General features: G+C 37.4%; 1 long non-coding RNA gene across 1 annotated transcript; it reads right to left on the bottom strand.

Annotated features, from left to right (window-relative positions):
• Positions 1-445: 445 nt before the first annotated feature.
• Positions 446-1,136, bottom strand: LOC104240706 (uncharacterized). Its single transcript, XR_714514.2, has 3 exons — positions 1,068-1,136; positions 856-983; positions 446-687 (listed from the first exon to the last, which is right to left on the bottom strand). It is a non-coding gene; the product is annotated as an uncharacterized lncRNA (long non-coding RNA).
• Positions 1,137-11,643: the final 10,507 nt, after the last annotated feature.

The following is an 11,643-nucleotide window of genomic DNA, read 5'->3' as shown; positions in this document are numbered from 1 at the left end:
TTGTAAACTCATGACTGAAAATTAATCAAAAATTTCTTAACTTGAATTCGTAAAATTTCTGAATCCACGCAACTTGTTTCTCAGAAAATTACAATCATACCCAACTCAGGCACCCACAAAAGAAGAATTTATAAGAAGTAATTCTAACCAACCCTAAATCAACATTAAAATTTTAAAATATATTTAAAGTAGACAGGAAAGAAGTGAGATCTTACTGGAAAAACCTATTTTCGTTTACTCTTTTTCTTTTTCTATTTTTTGTTATGAGCAGTCAGAATTTTATTATTGACAAAAACTCATACTAAGATAATGCTGAGATGATACAAAAAAATGCCAATATCAGTCCATATTTATTTTTGTAGTGCTGATACAAATTGCATCAATATATCTCGTTCATAACCTTACATCTTCTTTAAAACTAATGGACTTTATACGTCATTTGGTTATCATATTTCTTTTTCTGTCATAGAAAGCCATGAAGGATATATTTTGCATTGAACTTTATTTAAATACAAAGATACCAGTCTATTGAACATTGAGATTGCTCCAAATAAAAATATGTAGAAGATAAGACAGAAAACTAATAACAGTGAAAAGATTAAATAAAAACAGTGGTGGATTATAGTATCTTCAAAGGATAGTTGACCGATTTCTCCCATCAGTAGAACAATATGCTGGTTCAGAAAACTACAAAATCAAATAATTTGAATTAATAAAAGCTAATACCAGACTAAAATAATTGAAGGGAAAAACTATTATTGTCATAATAGAAAATAACTTGCCTCTAGAGAATATCCCTTTGGTGATCATATTTATAGTCATGATATAAAAGAAAGAGGAGTTGTATTTGTATACCTCTGGTTAAGAAACAATTTTGACTTCTGAGTGTCTTTGCTCCATATTTGTTGCAATCATACCGGAAAAGTGCAACTGAGAAATATAGTAGAAACGTTGATGACAATAATCATTATATTTAAGTGGATCTGCAGGAAAAGAAAGATAAAGTAAAGTAAATTTTGTTAATTAATTAGAAGTTGTCGACCAAAATAAGTGAGAAAGAGTTTCACCTTATATTAATCCGTGTGGATGAAAATCAAATACATCCTTGTTGCAACTTCTTCCAAACGATCTAGGAGGGAGTTGCATCTAACAACTAGATGACAATATATATGAGAACGGGCACCAGATAATTTATCTAACAAATTAAATAAGCATTTATAATCCGAGGATAAAAGTTTGAAATGATTGAAGAACGCGTAGATGAATAAAGAGCATTTAATAATTAAAGAAAACGATTATAAGAGAAATTTCATAGAAAAGTAACGAAAAGGTAGGAATTTAAATGAACAGTTTCTTTTGGGAATATGGAAGGTCATGAAACGGTTGGAAACGGCCGTGTTTGTATATTTCATTTTCAATGTCTTCTCCTTTAATGTATTTGGCACTTGTTTAAATTTTAAACAAAAAATAAACAGTAAAATTGGAAAAAAAACCAAAACAATGAGATTATAGATAAATACATTTCCTGGACTATGAGAGGTGCCATGTCAGCACTCTTTGTCCTTCTTTTATATATATATATAGAGAGAGATTAGGTTTATATCCAAGTCTAGATGCTGGTTTTGCTCTTAATTACACTTCCACAAATGGTTGGTTTTGTTTTCTACTTCTACTTCTATTCTATAGCATGTAGTATTTGAAACTAAGTATAATATTTTTGTTGTTGATTTTCAAGGGTTTAAAGGGACTAGGGTAGTGGCTTCTACCTAGGTGGATATCTAAGGGGTAGCAATAATCTAGGACAATCATGTGATTAATTGGGGTCGTAATCACTCACTCTATACCTTTCGGTAGTTTGAGTGATTTGCCCAATTTGTCTTTCTCAAGTCCAAATGGGTATTCATGCAATTCAAGTGATTTTAGCTCAAGTCAGGTATTATTATCTCTAGGTTTAATCCTTTAATTGGGGCTATCAATTTCTTGAGTTCACCCTAATTCCTTGTTAGCCTAGTTTTCCTAGGCTTAATCTCTCTTTCTCAAGTAGAGACTAAGTCATAAAGGCATAAATCAGTGTTTGCAACCACTAATTTAATAGTTCTAGCAAAAACTAGGCTAACTACTACTAACCCATACACATTCAAGTCCTAAAATTCAAGACCTATCAAATACCCGCACTAGGGTTGGGTCACAACCCTAGCTATGGGTTTATCTATTCATGAACATAATAGAAATCAAAGATGAAATAAAGATAAGATCCATAATACTAGATTAAAAGATGAAAAGCTAATGTTAAAAGATGAATCTAATACAAAATTGCCCAAAACGGAATATCCAGCCATCTCACGTGCTCAGCAAAAATAAAACATAACCTAAAAATGTCAAAAAGACCTATTTATACTAAGCTAAAATTTTCGGACAAAAATACCCCTACAGAGGTTTTGCAGCTGCGTAGTTCTTACCGCGGCCGCACTCTTGCTTTCACGGACGCGTAATATTGAGTGCGGTCCGCATTTTTGACTTCTGGATATGGGTTGAGGTTTGTTTCGTGGTCCACATAATTTCCATCGCAACTGCGTAGTGGATTTTCGCAGCTGCATAATTGTATCACGGACCGCACTCCTTATTTTTGCTTGAAATATGAACTCTTTGAATCTCATCCACCGCGAACCGCATAATTTCAATCGCAGCTGCGGTGAGACTTTCGCGGCCGCAAATTTCTGACGCGGACCTCGCTCAACAGTTGTCCTTAAAATGCACTCTCTGATTCTTCACTTCGCGGACCGCGTATTTGTGATCGCAACCGCATTGTGGCTTCCGCATCCGCACAATATTTGTGCGGTCCGCGGTTTAGGTCTCCTGGCCTAGTCTTGGTTTTGTTCCTGATTTGACTCCTTTATGAGTTTATTACGCCTCCTTTGGCTCATTTTGATCAATTCTTGCAAGCAAGCATATTACATTAGTTTTCGGGAATAATTTCACGCATTTTAAGCCCAAAACGCAAGTAAAAGAGAGCAAATAATAGGTTAAAATTCTCACTTATCAGGGTTCAATATATAAAATATGACTACAGCTAAATCAATAATAGCAATCAAGTTGAAGGGGTCATACAAAGGATCACATATGTGTTGTAAAGTGCACACGTCCTAATTAAGGCACAATATTATAATAAGTACGGATGTATGTTCATAACATACATGTATCTTTCTCCGAGGCAATTGTAGTGTAAATATCAAGATTAGTTCATCATGTTCCCATTAAGGCACCAATAGCCTTAACATTATCTCTAGCCTGGTTTATTACGCTCGCGTAGTCAATTAATTGATTAACACATAGAATCAAGTAGAACACCCAACCAAACCAAGGCATAGAGTAATCTAAAATCTACCTCGAGTATGAATACCCATGACACATGTATAGACACTCTTCATCTCATATATACATCACACCGGAATGTAGAAAATAATATTAATTTATTATTAAAAAATCCCTCAACCAAATCTAGGCAAGATACTTACCTCATCCGAGCAAATCTAAAGCTCAAAAATTGCATTTCTTGTTTTGATCGAGGGTTGACTTTATTGATATTAAACTCTGATTGTGATTCTGGGAGTTGGTATAGGTCTGTTGTGCCATTTGGGACTTGCATGAAAAATTTGAGGTCATTCAGAGTTGTTTAGGCTTGTTCGGCGCAAAGTTTGAATTTGGAAATGCTCGTTAGTTCATTAGGCTTGAATTGAGGTACGATTCCTAGTTTTGATATTGTTCGATGTGATTTGAGGCCTCGAGTAAGTTCATGTTATGTTTTAGGATTGGTTGGTATGTCTGGACGGTGTCCCGGGGGCCTCGAGAGTGTTTTGGGTTGAATTCAGATCAATTGGTTACTTAGAGGAATTGCTGAAATCTACTAAGAACGGGTGCTTTCGCACCTACAATGATTGGGGCGCAGGTGCAACGCCATATATGCAATTTTGGTCTAGCGAGCTAGGTTCGCAAGTGCAGACATGGAAGCACAAATGCTCAATCACAGAAGCGGGAAGTATCCGCAAAAGCAAAATTGAGCTGATTGAGCAGGGACCACAGGTGCGGTGATTTATCCGTAGAAGCGGAAGCGCATGTCTGCATTTTGGTCCGCAAAAACATAATCTCTGGTTTTAAGTGGAGGCCACATTAGCAATGAATTTTACTAATATGCGATTATTTGTCCGCAGAAGCGAAATGCCTACGCAGAGTAAAGCTTGGATGAGGGTTTTATTTCATTTATCACACGTTGAGTTAGAGAGCTAGGTTTTGGGTGATTATGGAGGAGATTTTCACGAGTTGGATTGGGGTAAGTATTTTTTACTCGGATTTGTTATTATTTCATGATTCCAACCTTGATTTTAGTGTTTGATTAGTGATTTGATTTGAAGAAATTGTGGATTTTGGTAAAAACTTTTCTAAAACATAAATTGATGATTTGAAGACCAATTTGAGGTCAAAATTGGATGATTTTGTTATGGTTGGACTCGTATCAGAATGGATGTTTGAAATTTGTAAGTTTGATCGGGTTCCCAGGTTTCAACCCAGTGTTGACTTTTTGCATTGACTTTTTGATTTTCATTAAAGATCAAATCTTTATTATCCTAAATTGCTTCCTATGGCTTTTGTTTATGATATTAAGTTATTTTGGCTAGATCTAGCCGTCCGGAGTTGGATTTGCATGGGAAGGGCTTCTTGATGGACTGATTTAGCTTGTTGGAGGTAAGTAACTTGCCTAACCTTGTGTGGGGAAACTTTCCCGTAGAATTTGGTCTATTTGCATTATTTGTACTATGCGAACGATGTGTACATAAGGCGACGAGTGTGTACATGAGCCTATGTATGTTGGTTTGGACTGGTGTAGACCATGGGCTATTAGTATGCCTTAATGTGATAATGAACTTTATTTGAAACTTGTGAACATCCCTCCGCTTCTTTGATTATTTGCTATGTCCTCGTGCACAGTTGTTGAGAGTTGTGAACTTACACTTGATAACATTTTGGTAATATTGATGTGATATTGTGGAATTTGGAATTATTGTTTTGTAGTACCATGGCCCTTGTAGACATGTTGAGCAGATTGATTAGGGGTGTCAGCATGAGGTTTTTGACGTGCGATTTCTTTGTCTATGGTTGTGAGTGTGGGGAGAAATAAGGGTGGCGCATCTCAAATTGAGCACGTGGCGTAATAACGGTGGATATATGTGCATGTGGCGAAATAAGGGTGACATATCATTTTTATCTGCACATGCGGTGTAAAAAGGGTGGCATTTGATGATGTTATGTGATATTTCGGGGTGTCCTTATTGTTGTTGTAATTATGTTGAGACGGAGTTGTTATTCTTATTTCACAATTGTTTCTGAAAGTCTCTATTTTGTACTTATATGTGATAACTAGTTGTATTTGATGTTTTATCACATGCCTTACCTCTATTTGACATTTCATGATCAAGATTGGTTTTACTACTCTAAGTTGTTATTACCTGTTCAAAAATGAATTGTGCTTACTGTTTTCAGTTGTGTTCCAGTTTTCTAGTTTCTTCGATATATTTATTGAACAGGTTATTTGTCTAGTGAGAGTACCACACGACTTGAACCTTGTCACTAATCCACCATGGTTAGACTTGATACTTACTAGGTACCCATTATGGTATTCTCATTCTACGGTTCTACATATTTTTTGTACAAATGCAAGTGCTTCAGACCGGACTGATCGGCAGTGAGGCTTTGCACACACCATAGACTTCAAGATATCACTACATGATCTAACCGCAAGTCTCGGAGTCACCCTCTTGTATCATATTGATTGTTTATGTATCTCAAATGGTACTATATTTTGAGATTGGTTCCGTGTATTCAGTTAGAGCTTGTGAGTCTATACCACCTAGTTCTGGGATATTATGTTTATTATTTTCTACTTGGGCCTGTATTACTCTTATTTTTACTTTTATGTTAAACTTTTTCTCGTTATTTCATTCTTTATTGCTTTAAATAATGTTTAATGACCGGCTTAACTAGTTGAGAGACAAGGTGCCATCATGACTCCTAAGGAGGGATGTTGGGTCGTGACAGAAGTACAAGTCTGGAAATACAAAATAAAAATACTGTATGAATAATAAAAACATCAAATGAAATGGAAAGAGATGCCAAAGGCTGCAGTTGAAATGCAGTTTTACCTTGTCTCTCGGCAACTCACAGCAACAATCACAGGTCCAACACCCGGATCTACACAATTAAGTGTAAAATAAAGTATGAGTACAACCAATCTCATATACTCAGCAAGTATTATAATTAATCTCGGTGAGGTAGGAATTATCAATGATACTCGCTAATAACTTGCTCAGTTCATAAACTTCACAAGTACACAACAATAATATCATCAAATCATAAAACATAGATAAAGTCACCTCTGTGCACAAGAGATAATGTGCCAAGTTTTGTATCAGTTAACAATCTAGCATATAGAGAAGATATACTTCTATTATGAAGTCTCGGCGCACAGGTAGACATTAGAGAAGATATGTACCGTGCTCTCAGTAATCAACCCAAACAACATATAGAGACAATATGCACAACAAGGCATCTATTAATTCTAGATCTAGCAAATAGAGAAGAAATGCAAATAAAATATGTATACATTAAAGGAAATTGCAAATAGAGAAGAGAATTACCAAACCAAACATTGATCAGTTTTTCCCTCATACCGCGTGTACAATATTTAGAGAGAAACATGAGAGAGTGACCTTAGGGAGATAAATCATTATCAGTTCCATATATAACAACAACACAGACCACTCACGTTCTATTAGAACTTAGATCCTCATGGACCACTCACATGCTATCAACCCAGTCCATATCACATAGAAATCATATACAAGAATACATGTACATGAATCATATTTATCAAATTACATACTCATGGACTGATATAAGTGACATGCTAAGTAATATAGGTGTAGGCATGTGCAAAGTATACTACCATAGTTCAAATTAGGCGATTATGCCACACAAATAGCAATTAACATGTTTGAACAGGAGATCAACCAACAAATAACCTCTAACATGATTTAGTTAGCTCACAAAGGGGTACAACATAAGAATCATGATATCATGAAGATTAGCAATCAATTCAAGGCATAACATAGTCTAAGCACTACACCGAGTATGGATAAATTCCCAGTGCACGCACATGGGCTCAATCCCCCGCATGTGCGCCGCCTATAACACATAGCCATCACTAATAACTCAGACAACTAGTGCCTTAACCAAGTTTAGGTAAGATACTTACCTCAAGCAAGCCAAATCAATACTCTAGACATCCCTTCCCATGCGAATCGACCTCCAAACGGCTCAAATCTAGCCAAAAATAACTCAATAACGTTATATAAAGCCATAGAAAATAATCCCAAACAATAAAGCATTGATCTTTATACAAATACACAAAGTTGACCAAAAGGTCAATCCCAGGCCCACACTCCGAAACCTGATAAAAGTTACAAATACTGAACACTCATTCCAATACGAGTCCAAATATGTGTGTTTTATCCAAATATAACCTAAAATTGATCCCTAAATCACCAACTCTCAATCTCCAAAAATCATAGTAAAAACCCCCAAGGTTCTCCATTAAATCACATAGTCTAGGTGTAATAATCCATGGGGAAATATCTAACATCAAAACCAAGTAGATATTACTTACCACTCAAATTATTGTGAAAATCCTACAAAAATCGCCTCTAGCCGAGCTCCAAAACTCCAAATAATGCAAAATAACCAAATTCTCAAAAAATACATTCTGCCTAGTAGTTTCCGCATTTGCGGACAAAAATTCCGCTTCTGCGGTACTGCATCTGCAGCAAAACCATCAAGATGCGGATGACACTTAACTCCCATCCATCCACTTTTGCGGACTCCTTGCCGTTTCTACGCATCCGCTTCTGTGGAGGTATGTTTACTTTTGCGCAAGCGCATCTACGCTCCCACCGCCGCATTTGCAGACTTAGCCTCCCGCTGCCATACATCACATTTGTGGCCCCAGGTCCGCTTCTGCAGACCCGCACCTATGGTAAAAACCTCGCAAGTGCGATAAAACCAAAACATGACTGCCAAACAACATGGAAATGATCTGAAACTCATCTCAAATACACCTGAGACCCCTGGGACCCCTTCCAATTACACCAACCAATCCCAAAAAATAATGTGGACCTACTCGAGGCCTCAAATCATAAAAACCAACATCAAAATCATGAGTCGCACCTCAATTCAAGCCTAAGGAACTAATCAATTTCAAACTTTTCGAAACTCATGCCAAACCACGTCTAATCAACTTGGAATGACCTCAAATTTTGTGAACAAGTCCCAAATGACATAAGAGACCTATTCCAACTCCCCTAAGAACAATCCGAACCTGATCTCATCAAAGTCAACTCTTGGTCAAACTTATGAACCTTATAAACCTTCAAGTTTCCAACTTTCGCCAATTCTAGCCAAACCAACATAGAAACCTCCAAATCCAAATTCGGACATATGCATAAGTCCAAAATTACCATACAAACGTATTGAAACCGTCAAAACAACATATGGGGCTATCTACACAAAAGTCAACCCTTGGTCAACTCTTACAACTTAAACCTCCAACCATGGAACTAAGTAATCCAAATCACTTCAAAACTTTCCCGAAACCAATCCAACCATTCTCCTAAGTCACATAGCACTAAATACACATACAAGGAACAATAAATAGGGGGACGAGTCTAAAATACATAGAACGACTGACCAGACCATTATATTCTCCCCCTCTTAAATAAACGTTCATCCTCGAACGAGTTTAGAGCCATACCTGAAATGCCGAAAAAGTAAGGATATATGCTTCGCGTATCATGCTCAGTATCCCAGGTCGCCTCCTTGACTAGGTGACTCCTCCACTAAACCTTTATCGATGTAATATTCTTCGGCCTCAGCTTGTGAACCTGCCTATCCAGAATGGCCACTAGCTCCTCATCATAAGTCAAATCCTTGTCAAATTGTATCGAGCTGAAATCTAACACATATGACGGATCCTCATAATACTTCCAAAGCATGGAAACATGAAACACTAGATGGACTCCCGATAAGATGGGTGGCAAAGAAAGTCTGTAAGCCACCTCACCAACCCTCTCCAAAACCGTAAATGGACCAATATACTGAGGGCTCAACTTGCCCTTCTTTCTGAACCTCATCACACCCTTCCTGGCTGAATCTCTATGTAGAACCCTCTCACTCACCATGAATGCTACTTTATGCACCTTCCTATCAGCATAACTCTTTTGCATTGACTGCGTTATATGAAGTCGCTCCTGAATCAATTTCTCCTTTTTCCAAAGCATCACGAACTAGATCAGTGCTCGATAACCTAGCCTCCCCAGGCTCAAACCAACCAACCAAAGAATGACATCGCCTACTATATAAGGCCTTATACGGAGCCATCTGAATACTTGACTGATAACTGTTGTTGTAGGAGAACTCTACTAATGACAAAAATTGATCCCACTAACCCCTGAAAGGAATGACACAGGCTCGCAACATGTCCTCCAAGATCTGAATAGTACATTTGGACTCCCGATATGTCTAGGGATGGAATGTTGTACTCAGCTCTACCGATGTGCCCAAATCAAGCTGCAATGCTCTCCAAAATTATAATGTAAACTTAGTGCCTCGATCCGAGATAATTGACACATGCATACCATAAAGGTGAACAATTGTTGTACGATAAATTCGAGCTAGCTGCTTTGAAGTGTAGGTAGTCATGACTGGAATAGAGTGTGCAGACTTGTCCAGTTTATCCACAATGACCCACACAACATCAAATATCATCAAGGTCATTGGCAACCCAACTACAGAATCCATAGTGATACGCTCCCACTTCCACTCCGGTATATCGAACCTCTGAAGCAAACTACCCAGATACTTAACCTGCTGATGGTTCAAACATTGTGCAACATACTCAACAATATCATTCTTTATCCTCCACCACCAATAATATTGCCTTAAATCACGGTAAATCTTTGCGGCACTAGAATGAATAAAATACCATGAACTATGGGCCGCCTCAAGAATCAGCTCCCGCAACCCATCCACATTAAGAACATAGATCAGACCCTAAAGACTCAATACCCTATCATCACCAATAGTCACCTCCTTAGCATCACCATGTCCCTAAGGATATGAAAAAGGGGATCATCATACTGACGTGCCTTGATGCACTCAACCAAGGACGACTGTGATACAACACAAGCAAGAACCTTACTAGTCTCCAAAATATTCAACATCACGAACCTGTTGGCCGAAGCCTGAACATCCAAAGCTAATGGTATCTCCGTGTTGGAATGCAAGCAAGACTCCCTATGCTCTCCACTTTCCTATGCAAGGCATCGTCTACCACATTGGCCTTCCCCGGATGATAAGAATGGTGATAACATAGTCCATCAGTAGCTTTAACCACCTCTATTTCCTCAAGTTCAATTTTTTTGCTTGAATAGATGTTGGAGACTCCGGTGATCTGTATATACCTCACACGACATGCTATAAAGATAATGCATCCAAATCTTGAGCGTGTGAACAATAGTTACTAACTACAAATCATGCACGAGATAGTTCATCTCATGGGCTTCAACTGATGCGAAACATAGGCTATCACTCTACCATCCTGCATAAACAAATACCCAATGCTAACCCGTAAAACATCAAAATAGATTGAGTAAGAACCCTGATAAGTTATGTATCTTTTGTTATGATGATTTGACAAACTTCATGAGAGAACCAGATAAGGAACCTGATATAATTAGTTCTCATGCGTTTAGAGTAACTAGTCATATGTCTAGTTCAATTCTCAATGAAATCAGATAAGGGAACAACAGAGGGAGCATATACGGATCAGTTCCCCGGTCGTCGTACAATCAACTCAATTATGGATCAGTTCCCTGGTCGTCGTACAGTCAACTTTACAGTTGTAAAAACTGCTACACTGTACCGTCTAGCAGGTTGCTGCACTGTACTGTCCGACAGCAGTACAGTAGCACAACTGTAGCTTGCTAAGGCCAAACTAAAGGATACTTTATTACATCACCCTTGATAATATCACATACATATATTATCAACATTAGGCAAGGGATTTCATCTCTCCAACACTTGCAAATAAAAAGATAATATTCTCTCAAGTGCTAGCTACAACCTCTCTCAAGAACAAAGCTGCTGCAACCTCAAGGACCAAATCCAAAGATTGAAGATATCTTAAGTCCTTAGGTTTGTTGAGTCTTTGTTATTTTGTTCTTCACTTGTAATCCTATACTACTTTCTAGAAGTGTCTTTGTAGGATAAATTTACACCACTATTTGGTTTAGTTTCTTGACTAGAGTTGGTCAAGTTTTGTAGCTTTGTAATAGAGTTATTGCAAAGGGCTTACAATAGAATTATTGTAAGGGTGAGGGATTAAGAGTTTAATTCCTAGATTGACTAGAGTTAGTCAAGGTTTGTTGCTTTGTGATAGAATTATTACAAAGGGCTTTTAATAGAGCTATTGTAAGGAGTGAGGGATTAAGAGTTCAATTCCTAGATTGTAATATGTTGTAATCTGATGTTTGCTCGGTT

The sequence above is a fragment of the Nicotiana sylvestris genome, chromosome 7 (genome assembly GCF_000393655.2).
Source record: "Nicotiana sylvestris chromosome 7, ASM39365v2, whole genome shotgun sequence".
Lineage (NCBI taxonomy): Eukaryota > Viridiplantae > Streptophyta > Magnoliopsida > Solanales > Solanaceae > Nicotiana > Nicotiana sylvestris.
This window is presented reverse-complemented; position numbering and strand designations above follow the sequence as displayed.